Source organism: Chelonia mydas, chromosome 1 (genome assembly GCF_015237465.2).
Source record: "Chelonia mydas isolate rCheMyd1 chromosome 1, rCheMyd1.pri.v2, whole genome shotgun sequence".
NCBI lineage: Eukaryota > Metazoa > Chordata > Testudines > Cheloniidae > Chelonia > Chelonia mydas.
In genome coordinates, this window is record NC_057849.1 from 127,321,183 (window position 1) to 127,344,297 (window position 23,115).

The window sequence follows — 23,115 nt, forward strand, 5'->3', positions numbered from 1 at the left end:
GGCTTGCATCTCTTCAGCTATGGAAATAACAGCTCCTGTGGAAATGACAGCCCCTAGCGAAAGGTTGGAAACTATAGCAATGGTCATAAAACATACTTTCCTTCACATTCACTGTAAGGCCTAGACAGAGAGATTGCTTCTACATAATCAAATAAGATGGTGGGCTCAGTTGAGTATCGGAGTTTAGTGCTCAAATCAGTTTCCGCTCAATTTTAGACATCTAACTGCCATCTGATATCTTAAATGCAACCATTGATGCCCAAGTTTGGAACATATGCTCTCCATCTGACTTCAACCTGGGAAGCTGAGCCCACTTTCAGTTAGCTGTGCACTAGTGTGAAAAAGGAAGCAAGGGCATGAGTGATATCTGATTAAAAATAACTCATATCTCAGATTCTGCTTCAAAAATGTTCCCTGTGTTCCTTGCCTGCTAGCAGCATTATTCATTTAGTACCTGGGAAATGAATACTAACTAAAAATAATAATAAAAAATCCTCTGAAAACTATCTAAATATAGATTGCTTCATTACCTCCAAATCAGTCTAAAAAGGATGCAGCATCAGAAACTCTAAATGAGAACTAAGCGACTGAGCAAGTGCCGTGCAGTTCGCAATCAGAAGGAATTACAATAATGGCACCCCAACTGCTAATCCTAAGAAATCAAAACAGTTAGGCAGCTGCTAAATTCTATTATAAAATGTAATTATTATTATTAGGCTTCTTTCAGAAAATGAAGAGACGGAAACACTATGCAGTACTTAACCTCTTTTAGTAGATGGGTCATTATTCTTTACACTGTTACTAAAAAGACTCATCTTAAAAAAATCTGGGTTCACCTTCTGAAAATACTATCCATTTCCTCTCTGTAATGCTTAATTAGAATTATTGTGATGTCTTATTTCATCTCTTCATACATTTATTTTTTATCTACAGTAGATTAGACTGAAAACACAGATATGTTCAGCTACAGAGGGGAGATGGTAATAATGGCTTACAATTAGCACAGGCTAGTGTTAAGTTTATTACACTATTTGTTGTGGTATACACTGATATAAGCTTTTTTTGTGAAGCAACTGTTACTTCTTGTGTGGTTTTGTTATTTGTTTTTGTGTGTGTTTTGTTGTTGTTTTCCCAAATGCCTAGCACATTATGTGCCCTACCACAACATAAACAGCATATAAATATACAGTTATGAAAACAGCCATGCTTGTATAATATACCATTTCACAGGCTTAGTGTTCTGACTAGATTCCAGCTTGGGTAATTACATTTTCTCTACTGAAATCCCCCAAACATTTTTACTGGATATATTCTTCTTCACTTCCTGTCCTAAACTAATAGGAATGTTATGTGGAACTGCTGTTATGTCTTACCCTAGGAGTGACTGCATTTCAATAAAAAGATCTTTTGTGTGGTTTCTCTTTTTCAAATAGAAGATTTTGGACCAGATGCTCAGTGACTACAAGGCTCCTTTACACAATTTTGGCAGTGTAAATGCCCTCTGGACATTTATGCCCACTTTAAAGCCCACATACACTGCCAGAATGGTGTAAATGAAGTCTTGTGCAACTGCGCATCTGACCCTTAATCTTTTAGTTAACTTTCTGGCAAGGATCATCGTTTTAAAATGATCCATTTGAACAGATGCAGACCAGCTTGTCTCTTATGCCGTAACCCTCAGCATAATGTTCAGTGTTATGTTCTTTAAATGTACATTGCCATCTTTACTCCCATGTCTTTTCTAGCTTTCCAGCATCAGCTTTCATTTAAGAAAAACAGTACAGGTTTGGGTTGCCTCACCATCACCTAACAATACATTCTTGTTTGGGGATCTGTAACATTGGAATTCCCTTCAAGTGTATAATTTGTTTCACAACTCTTACTTATATTGCTTTTTGATGTCCCATTCCTTTTCCAGGATGTGCCTTTTCATTATCCTCTTGCTAAATTAAATAGGTTCCCGAGATATCCAAACCTGATAGGTGCTTTAGACAAAGTGTTCCACTGATCACTTCTGCTGACAGGGACTCAGGCATACCTGTCTTTCCAGGTTGAGGAGTTGTGATTTTTTTCACATTGCTGTAACTTTGTTTTTCATCCAGTTTCTTATCTATCAGGTGATCTGTTCATCCAAGTGAATTGGACAATAATCTTTCCTATAGAGACTGATCAAATGCTGTTTGAAAATCTAAATTATATACATTCATTTTATTTCCTTTGTCTGCTGTAGTAGTAATCTCTTGGAAGATCCCCAGCATGTTGAATAAAAAAGCCATCCTTCTCATAAATCCTTGTTGGCTGTTTCTAATCAAATCATGCTTTTTGAGGTGTTCTCTCCCGACAACCAACAAATTGTTTCTAATATTTGCCCACAAGGATGTGAATCTATAATTGACTTCTATTGATCTTTTTATTGAATAATGGTATTACTTTCCAGTCGTTGAGTGCATGAGATAAGGATATATAAGAAAGAAAAGGACTGGAATTTAGAATACAGAGAAAGACATTGGGCTGAAACATTATCTATTTGGATAGCTTTTTTTTAGGGCTGAGTGGTTAATTCAATGACCTTATTCAATTAATTTCACCTGCATTCATGAATTGGCCTTCACCATTTGCCATTTTATCAGTTTTTGTTCTTTAATTTTATTTGCTGAACAATTTCTGTAAATAATTCTGGGTCCATAGATTGTTTGTGAACAGTCTCATTACTGAGCTGGGATAGGGAATCCTTTCTAGTGCAGAATGCCACTATTCATTGGAAAAGGGCCACCGCACAGTTAATATATTTTAGAAGCTAGGAGCTCCCTACCTACTCTCTCTTGGCCCCTGTCCTTCCTCTCTCCACATGGGGCATGTCTACTCTTCAGTCTGAGGTGGGATTGCGGTATGGATAGATATATCCACAGTAGCATGGCTAAAAATAGAAGTGTAGACATGGTGGCAGGGGCTTCAGCACAGGTTGTGCAAGCACACTGGGATTCTAGTACAGTCTTGCATTGCTAGCTTGTGTTGATGCCCAGGTCACCACAGTTACATGGCTATTTTTAGCCATGCTAGCACAAGTAAAGTTAACACAAATATGTCTACCTAGCAGCAATCACACCTCAGATTACAATGTAGTCATACCCAGGCTGATCATCAACCCCACTGTATGTTCTCTGCTGATCCACTTAGAGACAGTCTCCTCTGTGAGCAGAGCTAAGCAGCATTGTCTAGTCTTCAAAGTTTAGTGGGTTTTTTTCTCTTAATATGTTACACAGTTTCTAACTAGAAAAAAAAGTTAGACTTATGGGATGGCAGTTGCCAGGATCATCACTCCTCTTTTTTTTTTTTTTTTAAGATCTGTACTCTATTTCCTTTTCTCTACTCTTAGAGTAGCTCCCCACTTCTTCATGGATTATCTACAGTACTGTGGTTCCCCTTGAGAACTTTACAATTTTGTCCTGAGTAATTGGATAACTTTATTGCAGCATAATATGAAATAATGTGAATGATTCTCAAAGAATATTTAGTTACAAAGGCAATTGAAAAATGTTTAAGGGTGACCATTGTACAGTGCATTTGTTAGCTTATAATTTATGTGCCTATTATCTGAACTGATTAATTTGTATAAATTCACATTTTCCCCTTACCTGTCCTTTATTAAAAGACCATTTCATAAAGTATTTCTTACTGCTAAACTTCTTTCTTCCTTGCTTTTCTGTTTATTGTATTATCTGATAGATTTTTTTGTGAGTTATGCCCATCCCTATTGGCATGTGCCTTGACATGTGACTGAAAAACACCATGTGTGTTTTTAGGTCCCACAAAATAAATGGTAGAGCTCTTCTTTTCAACAGTAGCAGTGGGTGGATTTCAAGAAGGGAGAAACCATACTTGGAATGTGATATGTATTTCCCAATGGGTTTAACCAATTTAAAGGCTTAAGCCACTGAACAATGTCTCTTTAAGGGAAATTAGTTCAGTCAACATATTCTTTAGCTACAGACTTCCAGTTAGCAAAAGTTGATCAAGAAATGCTATTACAGATAAGAGAAGCAAACCTCCAAGAAGGCTAGAACTTTGATTATGGAGATTTTAATTACCCAGCTGTTGATTGGGATAACTATGCAAGAGAGAAGGAAGAGACAATTCCAAAAATAGAGCAGGATTGCTTTTTTGCAGTATTCTTAAAATCTACATCCAGGGTACGAGGCATTTTGGGTTCAAAAAACATTTCTTCCTGCTGTGACAATGGAAGATACAAAAGACATGATAGTTAAGTATGGTATATCTGGGCATCACACATAATGATTTTTTATTAAATCATTTGAAAATATACCTTTTTATGATACTTATCCATTATTTGCTAGAAAGAATAAAATCAGCAAATCGGAAATTTGTCTCTACTTATACTATCATACAGAGATGGTTGCAAAAAAAAGGAATAATTGGTGATTAAAAGCAGGAGGAGTGAATTGTTACATCAGGCATATTAGCTAGTACAGCAGCAGAGTCTTTGGCATTGTCTTCTCTGCTAAGAAAAGGTGTGTTTTTATCTCGAGGTAACTAACAAGCATGAGCTATTCCCCACAAAACATACAGTGGAGACAAGGCAGGTTAGTTTTACTGTGAGGTAAACTAGGCAAATTCATCCGCACTATACCCCAGCCAGTGGCTGACCTCACCTATTTTAGCTTGCAGTAAAAGTAAAGTGACAGGTCCCCACCATGTTTTTACCTTGGGATAGCCAATGTGTGGTTAGATACCCTGAGGTAAAAACACATCTTTTCTTAGCAGTAAAGACAAAGCTAGTGTCATGATTATAATAATGAGGTAGGAAAAAGCAAAGGGCTACATTGTGCTATTAAGGCTCGGTGCTGAGGATGATGAATAGAACAGTTGCCCCAATGGAGCCCTCAGAGACTTTGGACCTGATTCTCCACTGCCTTGTCCCTTGTGTGGTGATTTGCAATTGTTAAGAGTACAAAGGGGATGTAAAAGATTACCATTATGACTTGGGCAATATTTCGCACCCACTTTAGATAGCTGTAAATGGCTGCCCAAAGAGCAAAACAGTGGAGAACAAGGCCCAGTGATTCAAGGCCCTGAGGAACTCAAAATTATTCAGATGATGACGTTTCAAAGCTTTGCTGAAAGTCTCCACAGAGTTTACAAGCAGTGCTGGTTTTGCCTGCAAAGCTGCTGGAATCAGGACAAGGAGGTCTAGCCTTTGGAACTTCAGTCATATATATTCTCCAACACCTATTGTTCCTTGAGCAAAATTTATTTGGCTCTTGGAATTTTCCTCTGAGTTTAAGCTCCCTAACCTACATAAGCTAAATAGCTAGGGTAAGTTCAGTCAGGTGTGTCTTAAGCTTCCAAGCCCCTTAAATCATAGCTAGTTAGCCTACATGATTTACTTGTTTTACCATGCATGTCTTCAGAACTTTATGTTCCTAGAACCAGAGCTAGGATTTTTTGGAGCTTATGAGCTCTGCTGTTTTCACCAATAGAGTTTTCAAGTTCCTTAAACAGGAACTGTTGATTCCAGGAGCTTTTGAGCTTTTCTGGTTCTGTCTGCTAAATTTCTTAAAGGCTTACATCTGTGATATTCATATGATGTATTTCACAAACTTTGCTGAATATCTCTGCAAAGCTTCTTAGCTCCTTAAAAGAGAGAGAGAGAAATATTCAGTTTAAAGGCACTTACAATCTCCATCAGCATTACCAGCACAATTTATAAACTCTGCAAGACCTCTGAAGATATATACAAGATCCATTAGGGCTGGGCTTCCAACTATCATGGTGGGTTCTCAGAACCTCTGAAAAATAAATCAGACCCAAAAGGCATAAATCAATTTTTAAAGTGACTATTGCTTTTTTGATTCCTCCATTCACAGATGCCCAAAGGAAACATCAGAAAGGGTCCTGATTTTCAAAGAAAGCTGGGCACCCTGTCTCTAAAACTCAGGATCCTTTAAGGTGTTCCAAATTAGAGATACCTAAAATCATTATTTTTGAAAATTTAACCTTTAAGCCCAGATTCTTGAAGGTATTTAGGTGCCTAGCTCCCACTGGAATCAGTAAGCGCTAGTTGCCTAAATACCTTTCAGGATCTGGGCTGCAGCAACTAACTCCAACATTTTGTATATATAATCTTATCAAACAAAGTTCTATGGACGATGCTCCCAGTAAAACATGATACTTAAGCATGTGTCTTTAACTTTCAGAACACACTTAAAGTTAGGCACATGCTTAAATACTTTTTTTGACTCGGGGCCTATATCTCACTCAGGTCTACTAGATAAAAGAAATCTGAAATTTCTAAACCAAGGCATTTTTGAAAGACGCTTTTACAAAATACATTAGAAAATTATTCAAAAATGAATACTGCGTTTTCAAAATCCCATATCTCAAAATGCTTTGTCTGAACAATTTCAAACTACCTCCAGAAAAGTGTCCTCTATCTGGAGACCACACATAAAATGTCAAACATAATGGAGCATTTATGAGGACAATGGTTGGGAGGTGTCAAAATCATACCTATTGCATAATGAAAAGTGAGTTATACACTGTGCTGCTGAGCCATTTCTTTTACTCCATAGTCTGAGGTCAGGACAGATGCTTGTACACTGTGCTGGATATAATCACAAAAACAGTTTTGGCATTTTTAATTGCTTTACCGTAATTGTGTTCTAAAATCTACCCACATTCTTATACGCTACCCATCTCAGTAATATAATACTTCCTGACTTCCCCAATTAGCGTGTTGCCGGCACCCAGTGCCGAGAGGCTAAACAACAGCTGGGTTGGTTCGCTACCCGGTGTGTTACACCCAATAATTACAACGGGGTGGAGAAGCAGAAAAGTTTATTTGCAGCTGCAAAAAGGTACAGGGAGAATAAAATCTCAAATCCTGCACACAGAGCAGGAAGTTACACAAGCTTTTATATATTCTTTTTTTTAGCATACTTATTCAATAGCAAGCTGCCCTAAGTATCCATATAGCCAGCCAATCCAGTTCCCAGCTAGTGCCCTTCTGCTCTGTATTATTTTTTAAACCATACATAAAGCTGCTTTATTCAGCATTGTTTTTTTATATTTGCCCTGTTTGGCCTTGCTTAGTTTCAGGCAGTCTGACTCTGCAGCATATTGTTGCAGATTTTTAGCATAACTGCTGTGTGTGCCTCCAGGCGGGAGGGGTGGGGGGGGGGGGCGGGACAAGGACACTTGGGCCTAGTACGCAGAGCTGCTGCGAGTGGGGGGACACTTGGGCCTAGTGCGAGGGGGCTTCATCGATACTTGTGGTCTTCCATCCCCTCGAGTTACCTAGTGGCCATGCCACAGTGTCCCCAACAACTCCCTTCTTTGAGAACACTCAACAGCCTTGGCTCTGAGTTTTTTTATTTGGGCTACTTATTTTTTTACAATCGGACTTTGCATAAGCACTTTGTGATAGCCCTGAAGAGAATGACTTATTAACTTTTGCAAAAGGGCCTTAACACATGATACTGCACAGCATAATACCAGTAATACAAGCAATATAGGAAAGAGAAGTTTTAATAGCAGGCTAAATAAACCACCAAGCCAAAACAACAAACCCCAGCCTGAAAACAAGGTTTGCAACCAATCACTCTCTGGGGCAGTATAGGCAACCTGTGCTCCGGCTCGGGCATGGGCCTCAGCCTGTACCACCTTTTCATAGATTTTATAACTGCTATTATTTACATATACACAACATTGGGGCCCGACGAGGGCACAAATTCCTCCTTGGGATGCCAAGAGATAGTCCAAAGCCAGCCTGTTTTGGAGGGAAAACGTTCTGAGCTGCTGTACCTTTTTATTTAATGTTTTTATTGCTGATTTTAAATTACTAACTGAGTTTTTTAACTTTAAGGCAATTTTTTTAAGTACCATTTGCAGCCTTACAGTATAGCAGCCTATGCATGCCATGGCTGGCCTGGTAAACAGTGGCGCTATTCCCAGTACAGAGCACCCTACAAGCTTCTCGGTTGTGAGGGAATTCTTTATATTGCCCTTCAATGCCGTAGTTAGTCGCCGCAGCGTCTTTTTTCATGACTTAACAAAGATGTCTCGGGCATTTCTAATCTTTCCTTTGGGCAGTGTGGCAGTTATTGACAGATGAGGAACTCCATGAGCTATATAACAGCTACCTGTCCAGTTGGCTGGCAGCACCTTGTAAGCCTTTTGGCCACATACAAAATAGTGACCCTGTAGGGCCCAGTAAGGACTGTTTCTTAAGGGGATTTCTGGGATATTTAAGGCTGCTTTGGCTGCTTTTCCAAATAGTTCATTTGCCCCTAAGTGGGCATCCCATTTTCCTGATTGGGTACAAGTGGGAGTGTTTCCAATTGTGCCGTGCAAATTACACTCGCCATAGGGACCACTACAAACCCACCATTGGCTTGCTACATTAGAGATATTAACTGGACGACAAATTATATTTCCAAACCCTTCTTTTGTGGTAAGAGTATTTGTAAGGGTTTTTTTAAAAGGGGAGGAACCATTACACCCACACTGCTGGCCTCCCCTTTTGGTCTTTATTTAATATCCATTATCCCACTGTATAATAACACAGGAGCTTTTTCCCAGAGGATGCCCATAGTGATCAGATTGGTTTTGGGTAAAACATAACACTTTCTCAGTGAGTACTGCAACTGAATACTTCTAGGTGGCTTGCTGTAAAGAGGTCTTATTCCATAATGGCGAGTCCGTTCTTTCCTGCTCTTTGGTGGCGGCTAATTCTGCTAGGGTCAAGGGCAGCATGTTAAGGGGCATTTCTGTTTGGGGGGACGGTGGAGTTGGAGCACATACCCAGCAATCAGTCTGGTTTGTTAAAATAGCAACATGGTGCGCAAGTGAAACAAAGGAGTTATGCTCCCGATATGCACAGTTTGGAAATACCAATACAGAGAATAACAATGTTACCCAATTAATTATTACCAGAGTCTTTTTAACCCAGGGTTTCCAGTACCTGGGTGGGCCCATTTTACCATTAAGGTGCCCACTATTTGTGTTTTTTAAACAGTAGCTTTAGCCCGAGATCGTCACTATATGAGGAGTCAGCAGGTTGGACGGTCCACTGTTCTGCTGACGAGGGGGCGGGTACTGCCTTCAGATGAGAGTGATGGATCCAGTTCTTGTGTCCCTTGATCTTTGCCGCTGTGTGGGAGATCAGCAGGACAGTATAGGGTCCTTTCCACTTTTCCTGGAGAGGCTGGTCTTTCCAGGTATGAACAAACACGGAGTCACCGGGCTGTAAGGAGTGGACGGGAGAGTCCAAGGGGAGAGGCTGGGAATCCTTGGTATACCTGTGAAGAGACAAAAGAACAGCAGACAGGGAACACATATACTGTGACAAAAAAACATTCCCCAACTTTTATTTTTCTGACAGAACCGGGGTGCCATTTATAGGCCATACCCTTCTAAACATAATTTTAAAGGGACTAAGCCCTAATCTACCCTTAGGGAGAACGCGGATACGGAGTAGGAAGAGGGGCAAAGCATCAGGCCATCGCAGTGAGGCTTCTTGGCACACTTTTGAGAGATGCCGTTTAAGGGTAGATTGGTACGCTCCACTACTCCACTGGCTTGCGGTCTCCAGGGCGTATGGAGTTTCCAGGGGATCTGTAAGGCATGTGAGATGCTTGGAATGATTTTTGACGTGAAATGTGTCCCGTTGTCAGATTCCATCCACAGGGGGAGTCCAAAGCGAGGAATGATCTCCTTAACAAACTTGAGGGCCACTGTTCTGGCAGTGCAGTTACGGCATGGGAAGGCTTCTGGCCATCCGCTGAACCGATCCACTATGACAAGGAGATATTTGAACCCTTGGGTCTGGGGAAACTCAGTAAAGTCTATTTGCCACACTTGTCTGGGGCCCGGAGTGGGTTCTAGGGCAGCTGGTGGCACAGGATGTCCCAGTCGGGGGTTATTCTTTTGGCAGACTAAGCAGTCCGCTTGTACCTGGACAGCCAGGGGTCGGAGTCCGGAAGTGATAAAGTATTTTCCCATTAGCTGGATAAGTGCTTCCCTGCCAGCATGAGTGGTTTGATGTAGTTTTTGCAGCACTGGCCGGATCAGGCCCTTTGGTAAGATGACCTTCCCTTCTGGGGAATGGAGCCATCCCTCCTTTTCCCGGAGACCGAGTTTGTCAGTTAGCTGTCTTTCCTGCCCAGAGTACTGAGGGGTTGGAAGCTCCCCTACTGATGGGATAAGGGCATGCATATGAGCGTTCTCAGTCTGAGGGGATAGCAGGGTGGCAGCATGCTTAGCCTCTCTATCTGCCTGGGCGTTACCTCTGGCCACATCTTGATCCTCCCTTTGATGGGCTTTACAGTGTACCACTGCCACTTCCGAGGGAAGCTGTACGGCTTCTAGGAGCCGGAGGATTTGGGGCCCGTACTTGACTGGGGAGCCTTGGGCTGTCAGCATTCCCCTTTGCTTCCATAGGCCAGCATGAGCATGTAGCATACCAAAAGCATACTTTGAATCAGTAAAAATGTTGACCCGCTTTCCTTTTGACAGTTTAAGTGCACGGGTCAGGGCTATTAGTTCGGCAAGCTGGGCAGAGGTCCCAGCAGGCAAACCTTCAGCTTCCACAGTGTCATGGAGGGTTACAACAGCATAACCCGCTCTCCTTTGCCCATTTATTACAGTACTGCTACCATCAGTGTACCACTCATAATCTGCATTTGTGGGGGGGTACATCCTTTAAATCCGGACGGCTGGAGTACTGGGCATCTATGATCTCTAAACAGTCATGTTTTTGTTCCTCTGTTTCTGGCAAGAGGGTGGCTGGGTTAAGGGAGGGGCAAGGCTGTAAGGTGACTTCAGAGTTCTCTAACAGCTTAGCCTGGTACCGAGCAATCCGAGCCTGGGTGAGCCAAAGCCCTCCCTTTGCATCCGATAAGGCTCGGACCATATGGGGAGTACAGATTTGCATAACCCCTCCTAATGTTAGCTTCTCGGCTTCCTCAAGCACTAGGGCAGTAGCTGCGACCACCCATAAACATGCCAGCCAACCCTTTACAACCTGATTCAGTTGCTTAGAAAAATAAGCCACGGGACGTCTCCATGCTCCTAACAGCTGTGTAAGCACTCCTAGGGCCACCCCCCTTCGTTCATGTACATACAACTGAAACGGCTTAGAGAGATCCGGCAGGCCCAGAGCCGGGGCTTCCATCAATTTTCTTTTCAGGATTTTAAATACCCTGTCAGCCTCTGGGGTCCAATAGAAGGGGTCATGATCTGCTTCTTTTACACAGTCGTACAGGGGTTTAGCCCACAGTCCAAACTCTGGGATCCATATCCTGCAAAAACCTGCCATACCCAGAAATGCCCTGAGCCGCTTACGAGTGCTTGGGGTAGGAACTTGACAGATAGCTTCCTTTCCTTTTTTTTTTCCTTTCGCTTGAATGCTGACGCTCCCCTTGCCTTAGCTGTAACCTGATTCCTTTACCTCAGACAACAGAGTTCTTAGGACGATATTACAGTTGTCTCAATCCGGCTTGTGACTACTGAGGCACCCCTCAAAGACTGATATAAACCTGCTTGGGTTCGTTGAGAATTCCCCAGCCTGTGTTTTAAAAGCTGCTAAGTCTATTGGATTGAATGGCACATGAGTATAAACCTGCATAGTCGTAGCCTGATGTCCGTCTGCCCCTGGGCAAGCCACAACAGTCTCAGTAAGCAAAGGATAGAGTCCCACCGAGGGGGCAATCTCTGTAACCCGAGGCATCCTACCCTTATAAGGTGGGGGTGTGGGGGCCGAAGGGGACACCAGCTCTGCCATTACAGTGGGGGTGGGGGTTTGGGGACTAACATTAGCTGCTACCGAACCAGTCAGAGTCAAATTACAACTCTGCAGAATTACAGCTCTATTCTATTTTTTAAAGCCATAAACGTTTGTGCATACAAATATTCATTCCATTTACCCATTCACTGACAAAACAAAACTAATTGGAGGATTGTGTTGTAATTAATTGACCCTCCTGGTGGCCACCACTCCTGGTCCTCTAGTTGATATTGAGGCCAGTCAACTGTACAGAATCATTTTAATTGGCTCTTAGTCATCGGATCCGCACCAAATACCTTCCAGTTTGCTAGAATGCATTCTAGGGGCGTACACCGTGCCCTAACCCCCGAGCTCTGTCCCAGTCCCATACCTACAGGGTAACTCTGGGCGTCCCCAGATTTCAACAGAGCTTACAATCCGGATTTCAAAAGGTTCCTACCTTATCCAAGGGACCAGTTCTTCACCGTCGTCCACAACTGCTCCTCCCCTATGTCCAAGGGACCGGTTCTTCACCATCGTCCACAACTACTTCTCCACTATATGAGTGCGTTGCACCATTGTGCCCTCCGGGGTCGATCAAATTGCATCTCCTCCGAGGCCCCGATGAACTCACCGGTGTTCACTTGGCGTCAGTTCTCGCCGCAATCCTCGACCTCCAGGAGGGGTCCGGGCAAGGCTAAATTGCAGCCTCGTGGCCCACCCAGGGACGCCAAAAGCTGTTGCTGGCACCCAGTGCCGAGAGGCTAAACAACAGCTGAAGTTGGTTCGCTACCCAGTGTGCTACACCCAATAATCACAAAGGGGTGGAGAAGCAGAAAAGTTTATTTGCAGCTGCAAAAAGGTACAGGGAGAATAAAATCTCAAATCCTGCACACAAAGCAGGAAGTTACACAGGCTTTTATACATCCTTTTTCCCAGCATACTTATCCAATAGCAAGCTGCCCTAAGTATCCATATAGCCAGCCAATCCAGTTCCCAGCTAGTTCCCTTGTTCTCTGTATCATTTCTTAAACCATACATAAAGCTGCTTTATTCAGCATTGTTCTTCCATATCTGCCCTGTTTGGCCTTGCTTAGTTTCAGGCAGTCTGACTCTGCAGCATATTGTTGCAGATTTTCAGCATAACTGCTGTGTGTGCCTCCAGGCGAGGGGGGCCAAGGACACTGTGGCCTAGTACGCAGAGCTGCTGCGAGTGCCTCCAGGCAGGAGGGGGGGCCAAGAACACTTGGGCCTAGTGCGAGGGGGCTTCATTGACACTCGTGGTCTTCCATCCCCTCGAGTTACCTAGTGGCCATCCCCCAGTGTCCCCAACAAGCGGGAATTTCATTCTAAGAGTTTGGCTACACAGCAAGCAGAAACCCACACCAGCAAGTCTCGGACATCTGGGCTTCACACCCCAATTCAAATCTGTAGACCCAGGTTCTGAGACTCACTGCCACAGATTTCTGCTTGCCGTGTAGACATACCCTAAAGGATGCAGAACCCTTTTTTAAAGCTGGGAGGGGGAGGGTTGCCAATACTTTGGAGGAGAGAGTTAAAATTCAGAGGGATCTTAATAAATTGGAGAACTGGGTTATAGACAACAAAATACAGTTCAACAAAGACAACATGAGACAACAGTGTGATGCTGTTGCAAAAATAGCAAATGCAATTTTGGGTTCCATTAACACAAGCATAGCATGCAAGCATGGGAGATGATAGTAATGCTCTACTCAGCACTGGTTAGGTCTCGGCTGGAATACTGTGTCCAATTTTGGTGACCAATGTATAGAAAGAATAAATAGAAACTGGAAAGGATCCAGAGGCAAGTGATAAAGATGATCAAAGGGATGGAATGGAAGCCATCTGAGCAAAGGCTGAAGGAACTGGATATGTTTAGTCTGGAAAAGAGGAGATTAAGAGGGAACATGATAGCAGTCTTCAAATACTTGAAAGGATGCCATAGAAAAGATGGAGAAAAATTGTTCTCTGTTGTTACAGAGGCTATGGGTTCAAACTACAGCATAGCAGAGTTAGATGAAACCTTAGGAAAAACTTCCTAACTGTAAGAACATTTAGGACAATGAACAAACTGCCTAGGGAAGTCATGGAAACTCCTTTGCATGGAGGTTTTCAAATAGAGGCTGGACAGCCGTCTGTCTTGGATGGGTTAGGTACAACAAATCCTGCATCTTGGCAGTGGGTTAGACTAGATGACCCTTACAGTCCCTTCTAACGCTATAGTTCTATGAATCTATGAGTCTAAGCAAAGATGTGCAGTTCTGGAAGGTAAGAATGGCTCAGGTTTCTTCCAAAGGATACATTGTTCAATAGCAATTATAGGTAACCAAGGGGTCTTAAAATCCTTTCCCCAATTTTTAACAGAATACATAGCATGCATATATCTAGTGCCCTTGATCCTTTTAAAGCACATAAACATACATTAGAGGTCTACCATGCTGACCACTACTACAGAAATGAATAAGTGATGCCTCAACCTCTACCAACTGTTTCCTACAACTTTAAATTGGCTTCACTGATGAAATCCCTTCTCTCCCATGAAGAAAGTCCAAGTCCAAGTGGCATCATTATTGGCAGAAAAATTCCATATATTTCCAATGTAAGACAAAGGGCACTAAAGTCTATATGGACAGAAATGTGTGTGTGTGTATGTGTCAGAGGGAGCAAGTTTGTTGTAGAAATCAATGAGCACTGTACTATCTCAATAATGGCTGTGTCCATTATATGATCATTTATTTTACTAATGAGGTAATGTGTATGGTAAACACAACTCTGATGCTTCTGAAATCTATACTACTATGTTCTCAGTCTCTACAAATTGTTCTCATCTATGTCTATGGGTGAACAATAAGTTGGAACTGCAGAGTCTGCTGCATACTATGTAGTAAATGTTTTGCTGAAGTATAATCCTTTCTAGCTTTTCCTACAGTAGATAAGAATATCATATTGAATCAGGTTTGAGATCCACAGATTCAAAAAGCATGGAACAGTGATGCTAGGGTGATGTTCACGTTAGAAATCCAGGCAGATTAGGCAGAGAAATATAGATTCTCCTTGGTATGGTACATCTTTTTTTCCACAGCTCAGTTATCTTTGGCTCATGCAACACCTAAACTGAGAGTGTCCGCCCCCCCGCCCCCACCATCAGTGTGCAGCTGAACAGCCTTAGTCAGAAAGAAACAGTATGTCATAAATTTTCTATTAACTAGAGCTAAATGGAAGTGCAAGATTCAGAATGAAGTATTAGCTTTTCTGAGAAAGAACTTTCCTTTTACAAAGTCCTGTATTATCTTGTATTGGCATCCATGTAATTGAACACAGTCTGATTGGTATTCTTTTGTGTCTCAACTGGTAGCAGAGAGACAGTGTGAGTGAGGTAATATCCTGCGACCGACACAGCTACAACAACACTATGTTTAACTGGTAGTGTTTATTTTAAACTTCTTCACTTTGATTTCTGTAAAAACAAATGACACAATTATTAGAATCTCCTGGAACTAGCAATAATAGACAGGCTTAGTACAGAGGACATCATATACTCACAATCTTTATTGTAAGTGAATAGCAAAATTTATTTTTAGTCTAAGTGTGACACATTCCTGGCTACATATAATTAATAAAATGTACCACCCAGTCAATAGCATGTTCTTCTCTTTAAAGAGGCAACAAGTCATTCTCTTTAAAGAAGCAACAACCCACTTATTTTAAAGATGCATGGAACACGGCTAGGTTCTACTACAGAACCACTGCCTGGCTTAGAAAGAGTGTGGATATTTCTGCACTGGAAAATAGAGGATGACCTTTCAACATTTGTACCAACCTCCTCATACTATCATAATGTACAATACTCAGCACAGAGAATTATATTGATTTTCATCCAAGGATCTAGAAGTGCTTTGTAATAATATATATTTATATAACTGTTCAGCCCAGATGATTCCCAAGTGTTTTACAAACTATATTCATACACCAAGGACCACTGAAACACAACCACCTCTGGGTATGAGGTATCAGTTAGGTAAACAATTGGTGCAGAGGAGTGCCAGGAAGAGGAATTTTGGCAAGCCCTTACTCTTATGAAAAGTGCCATGGAATCTTTAATATCTACACAGATAAGATCTTTATTTGTACGGTTTTAGAGGAAAGACCATGTAGTAGGATGTATGGAATTCACCTTAAGTATATCAGAAGAATAGGGTCTGAGTTGATTATTAGCAATTATCTATTTGTATTACAATTATCTACTGCAACTAGGGCTTGTCAAAAATTCAGCAAAATTAACCCCAAAAATTATTGTTTGTTTGTTTTTTAAATAAATGAAAAAATGTGGAAACCAACTGCTTTCCTCAAAAAAATTCAAATTTTCACCAGAAAACTGAAAACTTAAAGATTTTCTGCTGAAAACTGAAGTTTTTGGCAATTGATTTTTTTTTTCAGTTTTAGGCTTTTTGACAACAAGTTTAAATTTTCCACTGAAAACTTTGACAAAAAACAGAACAAAAATGTTTTTCATCAAACATTCCATGAAGTGGGATGGGAAAGGTAGAAACCCAACCAGCTTTAACTACAACTCTTTTCTGAGGAAGGTAAGTAATATTATATTAATTTCCAAACAGATAATTTGGCACAGAGAAGCTTAGTGGAAAAGCCAGGAACAGAACCTATGAATCCCAGTCCCCTTCTCAAACCACTAGAGAACATCCTGGTCCTATTTTACTGAAAAGTACAAAAAGAAAGAAACACACTTCTTTTAGCTTCAAACTGAAATAAATATGACTGACAGCGCTAACATTTAAAATACAGAGAGAGACAGAGTGAAAAATTATTACTTTTTAAGCTGTTAGTTAAATTAAGTTCATAGTCTGCAATTTTTTCAGAATGATTTAAACATAATTTCTTTTCATCAAATCCTTGGAGAGAAATTGCACATCTATGAATAAAGGGTATCCATTCAATGTTAAATTTTCAGTACAGAAGATGTATTTAATTGAGGAAGCAATTTACTGCAAATGGATTCTTTGCAGGTAAAGTCATTTCAGAGCAATGATGTTCCATAAAAGGTGTCAACAAAGGAAATTTAAAATAAAATCATACTAAACAATGAGAAAACACAATTTGTACTGCTGATGAAACGCTGAGACATCTAAAAGATCAATCCATGCAGAAAAGCAAATGTATGGAATGTTATTTTGTACATTTGACAATATCTTGGCACGCAAGTTTGTACATTTGACAATATCTTGGCACGCAAGTACCGTAAATCATTCAGTCCCAAAGTACAATACGAGTAATGTGCAATATTATATATATATATATTGTTTCCCTCTATTCGACATTGGTGAGGCCTCATCTGGAGTACTGTGTCCAGTTTTGGGCCCCACACTACAAGAAAGATGTGGAAAAATTGGAAAACGTCCAGCGGAGGGCAACAAAAATGATTAGGGGACTGGAACACATGACTTATGAGGAGAGACTGAGGGAACTGGGATTGTTTAGTCTGCGGAAGAGAAGAATGAGGGGCGATTTGACAGCTGCTTTCAACTACCTGAAAGGTGGTTCCAAGGAGGATCGATCTAGACTGTTCTCAGTGGTAGCAGATGACAGAACGAGGAGTAATGGTCTCAAGTTTCAGTGGGGGAGGTTTAGGTTGGATATTAGGAAAAACTTTTTCACTAGGAGGGTGGTGAAACACTGGAATGTGTTACCTAGGGAGGCGGTGGAATCTCCTTCCTTAGAAGTTTTTAAGGTCAAGCTTGAGAAAGCCCTGGCTGGGATGATTTAGTTGGGGATTGGTCCTGCTTTGAGCAGGGGGTTGGACTAGCTGACCTCCTGATGTCCCTTCCAACCCTGATATTCTATGATATGTAATATATTTCTCATAGAAAACAATTATACCTTTTGGGAATGGGGGAGGAGGGCGGGCTAAAAAGCCCAATATTTCTCCTAATAAAGCCAATGGAGCTGTGCTTCAATGGGACTATGCATGGAAGCAAATGTCTGTAGAATCAAGCCCTTATATGTTAAACTGGTTTGTTTAGACTCATAAAAATCTCCTTTCACACCTACTCTCCACAACCTGATTTATTAGGATTTTATTTCTATTTATTTGTATTCTGGCAATACCACTTTGGTCTTGATTTTCTGAGCACACATCTTCGACTGAAGTCATTGGGATACCTCCAAAAATCAAAACGAAAGAACCAGACACTGTTCATACAGGCAAACAGAGTTCCTGTCCCAAAGAGTTTACAACCTAAGGTCCTGATCCACAACTTATGAATTGAGCTAGTTTCCATGGAGTCCAGTGGGAAAACTCACTCTCATGTTTGCAGGTTTGGGGGCTATGACTGCCCAAAATTACTGATGTGAAAGTCTCAAAAGCATCGGAGGTTCAATATGAGTCAGAGAAACATTCAAATATTTACTGGTCTGATTCACCATTGTCTTAATTAGAACTCAGTAAATAACTGATTTTTCAATTTAGGAGGCAAACCAGGACTCCAGAAAAAATTTGGTTAGCTTTGAACAGAAAGTGATTTTCAGTTTCTCACTGAAATAAAACAAAACAACTTTGAACCAAAGCAAGATTTTTGGTTTCTTTTATATTGTGTCATTTTTAGGCATTTTACAAATTTTTATTAGACAAATTTCAAAACAAATGAAATGAAAGGTCAAAATGTTTAATTTCAAAATCCCTGAATATTTTTTTCCAGTTGAAATTTGCTAAATTCAACTCAATTTCACTGAAAAAAATTCATCCACCTCTAGTCTTAGTCTAGTTTTATGCTACTGTAACTGCATGAAATCAATGGAATTTTAACAACATAAAGAATGATGTAACACTGGTGTGAAGCAAGCTTCAGATGTTTATCCAAACGTATTTGTATCTCTTTCATAACTATCAGTTTTTCAGAGTTAGATCAATCTACAAATAACGGAAACTGATTTTCCCACGGTATTTTGGTATTTCTGTCACTTGAGAAAACCAGGAAGCAAGGAGGAAAGTGATCACAAGGAAGATAAAATATGGTTAACTTTTCCAACCTCATAAAAGACTGAATTTAGACTGAGATTAAGAAAAACATTTGTTTTGTTTCACGCCTTATCTGAACAGCTTCATGTATTTTGGTACTGTGAGAAATAACTCAGATGAGGGTATTGTCAGCTTTGACTATTCTTATCTGGAGCTTGCTAAAACTCAGCAAATTATAACAGATGCTTGTCACAATTCAAAGCACTGGATAATTCTTACCATTCAGTAAGCAGCTTTCACGTCAAGCTTTTTCCACAGCACAGAATCATTTGGGTTAAAAGGGATCTCTAGTGGGTCATTTAGCTTATCCCTTTGTATTTTCGCAGAATTGATATCTCTGATAGATGGGGTGTCTTGCCTAGCCACGAACAGCTCCAAAGATGGCAATTTCACAGCCTTGCTTGACAGCTTATTCTATTTTCTAAATGTTCTTGTATTTATATAGTTCTTCCTCTTATTTCACCTACTGTGCTTGTTCCTTGCTTCAGCTATAGCCCATTACTTCTTGTTCAGTTAGGGAGAGAAGGATTAAATTCAAGATTTGTGCCTTTAGCTCTTAAGACATCTATAAGTGCTTGCATGCTAGGCACTTATTTTCTTCTGAATTTCTTTTGCACTGTACTTTATCAGCTATCCCTGTAACCATTGTAAACTTTTGTCAATGATCTTTCCTGTGTTCTCTATTAGGATCCAATAGATGTGCAGCAGCTAGCAAAAATTACTTAAACAACAAAGGTAACTGAGTTTGAGTGCGACATATTGCTACTTTACTCAGGCATCAGTTTAGTGAAAAAGGTCCAACAAAAAACTAATGAAATATGGAATTTCTCTTTATTCTTTTGACAGGATATCTCTCAGAGCCAGAATTTTGGCAAGTCCCTTTTAGTATGTAAATCTTATCCTATATGTAGTAAGATTAAAGTCACCCTTCAGTGCATTTCATCTGAATAAACCTGAACTGACTGTTCTCATAATTACATAAGAAAATGTGCTTCTCTTTCTTTTCTAAATATAAAGCTTTCTGGCCTTTATTTTGTTCGCAATGAGAAGTACACAGCATACACATTTCTAACATACAGTGGTGGTACATTCAACAACAAGCAAACTTGTTGATTAGTTATTTCTTTTTGATGTTGGACCAACTCAGGCACATTGTTTCAATTACATTTTACAAAATAGAAGAGATGTAAGCAGCCTAGAAGGTGAACCATAATGCCTACAGAAAAATACCAGGTGTCAAACTTCTTCAGTCGTTTTGAATTATCTGAAACTAGTGTGAAATACTAATGAGGGTGATTCATAGGACTCAGAATTTTTAAATGATCCAGTGCCCTTTCTTCTAAATACAGACATAAAATAGCTTATGTACAAAGGGGTCATGAACTGTGATGGAATCCCACCCTGTTATCTCACCCCAAGTGAGTGTGGAGCGGCTGTAGAACCACTGTGAGCCTTTTGCTGAAGCTCTGGGGCCTCTGAGGCAGCTATTCCTACCTCCTACACCTCCCTGCAGACAATATTTAATGGTAGGTTAATGGTTTTATGTGAGTGCTGATCAATCAGCTCTGTCCCCACGCACCCTTCTTCCAAACTCTCTTTTCTTAACTGGGCTTTAAGGAACATTTTCAAAACTGTGCTCCATGGAAACCACAGGGTGAGAAATTCCTGAGCCGGTTCTGTGCACCTTACCCTCTTCATGTGGAGTGGATCCGTTCCACTGAACTCATAGATTCTTTCACTTCAAAGGGGCTTACAGTATCTTTACCGTATGGGCATTGTTTTAATGAAGATTGCCTTTTTTCTCCTCTAGACCAGAAGCTTCAGGATAATCCACTTGCTGTTTTAGATGTCTACCAGTACTCAATATATTGAGCTGTATGGAATAAAGTTCCTGGGACCATCAACATTTGCTCTACTGATTACATTCAAGGAGCTCCAATTATGCAGGCATTGGCACAGTATACTAGATAATCTGATGATGGGCAGTTAGGCAGGCTACATTTAGGGATTTGTCCTGTGGAAACCACTGTTTTGTTATACCTGTTTTCTTTTTTTCCTGCTAAGTCCCTCCATACAGGACAGTACATTGCAACAGTTTCCATTGAGAATAATTTAAAATATCAGTACATCTTTTTATAGTATATGAAAGCTAAAAGCCAGTAGCAACAGGAAGTCATGTAATCTGTAGACTTTTTTAAAGAATAGCTAAGAAATTCCCAAGCCTGTGGTAAGAATGAGATGTATATGTGTAAGGGGACTGTTGTCCCCCTACTAAAACTCAGTGGGGGTGTTTTGGTTGGCTAGCTCCCAGTACCAAAAGTAAGGGGAAGGTTTGATGGGAAATCAGGACCCTGAAACTGACAGGCTCCAGGAACAATGGGGAGAGGCCAATGTTCCAGGTCAGCCTGATTGACGGTGGGACACACTAATCAGAGAGTCAGGACGCCAGGGGGGTCCCATCCTCCGTGTGAGCTGGAATTGCCTGAGTCAGACAGAGTGGGGCTGAGCTAAAGAGAAAGCAGGGGCCCAAGGTGAGTTGGGGAACAGAGCTGTGCCAGATCCAGAGAGGCCAGAAAAGCAGCCCAGGAAGCAGGTCAGTGCTGGGAGAAGAGTCACAGAAGCAGCCCACAGAGCAGACCTGTGCTGGGAGGAGAGCTGCAGCAACCAGAGCCAGAGGGTCCAGAGAAGCAGTCTAGGGATCTAGAGGCAGAGCAGCAGCAGCAGCTGTGCTGAGGCAGAGGAGTGGAGCTGGAGCTGAGGCAGAGTGGTGGAGCTGGAGCTGAGACACTTCACCAGGGTAGTGTATAAGCCAGGAAAGTCCCCCACAATAGCGGGACCATTCCCCCACTTACATATGTACTATTATAGAGGTGTGAAATAACACAATATCTTAATTATGACCTCAGCAACATTAGCAAGTATTCAAGGTTGACATATACAAACTATTATGTGTTGGCGGGGGAAGCCTAAGGTCAATATTAAGGTTGTCTATTATTCTGCAAGCAAGATTAATGTGTTGCATGTAGCAGATTTCCTATTTGAGTGCAGGCAAAGGGACGTTCTTTTGGATGGTACAAATTCATTCCATCACTGTCAGTGGACGCAAGATGTGTGGGCATTAGAGTACAGTTAAGCAGTGTCCTATAATTTGCCATTCCTTTGCTCTTTGATCTTTGCATTGGCCAAGTGTTACATTCCCCCAGTATTAATCCTTTTTAAACTAAGGTTGTTTTTTTTTAAAAAAAATATTTTAAATGGAATATAGATCTTGTGAATATGTGATGGTGCAGTGCAGTTACATAGGTTTTTTTCAGAACAAGTTTGGGAAGGACAAATTGCTCATTAGCAGTGAAGCCATGGCCAAGTCATTCAGGTCATCCCAGACAAGAGCCCATGAAATCTATAAACTACCTCAGCATGGATGAGGTGAATAAAACGAATCAGAAGATTTAACAGAAGAACTATTTTGTAAGTATTTTAGGTGTTAAAAACATATATTAGTACTTTCTTTTGTATCCTTTCACCCATAAACCCACCTTACCTCTAACCAAGACACAACCACACTGGGTTTTTAAAAACCCTGTCGTCTGATTTACAGAAGTTTTGTTAAGGGAATATGCTAATTGACATAAATGTATATATATGAACAAGACTGTGGGCTGTTCTTTAAAAAAAAATTTAAGCTGCTTAGATCTGTTCCTCCATGTGGCAACTTCAGGCATAGTTCAGCTCATTTTTTTCTGTGGGGCTGAGACCACCTTCTCTCTTTCTACACATGCTTCCTCAATTTTTCTATTGAGTTCCCCACCACTGTCTCTCTCTGGATTTCTCTCTATTCCTTCTCCACTATAATTCCCCTTTCCAGCTCTCCTGGCCCATCCCCTAGTGTCTATGCTACATCTAACACTGACATGTTTCAATTCCTCTGGTGTATCACACTTCGCACCTAAGCTTGCCCCTATAGAACTCACTCCCTGTAGAGGGACTGAGGAGCTGGAAGTTAGTGTAGAAATACACATTAGATAGCTCTGGTCCAACTCTGCATACCTTGTCTCAAAACACTCCAACCAAAATATACTTACCAAAACCACAAAACAATCCCCCTCCTCAATTAATCCACTTTAGACACCTCTAAAACATCTTTCCCATGTCATGATATCTGGTATGTTGTGGTCACCTAGAAACCGGTGCCATTCCCCATGGAAAGAAGAATGATTCTGAGCTCTCCAATGAGATTGATAAACAACCTATTTCTAACCCTCATACTTTGCAAAATATT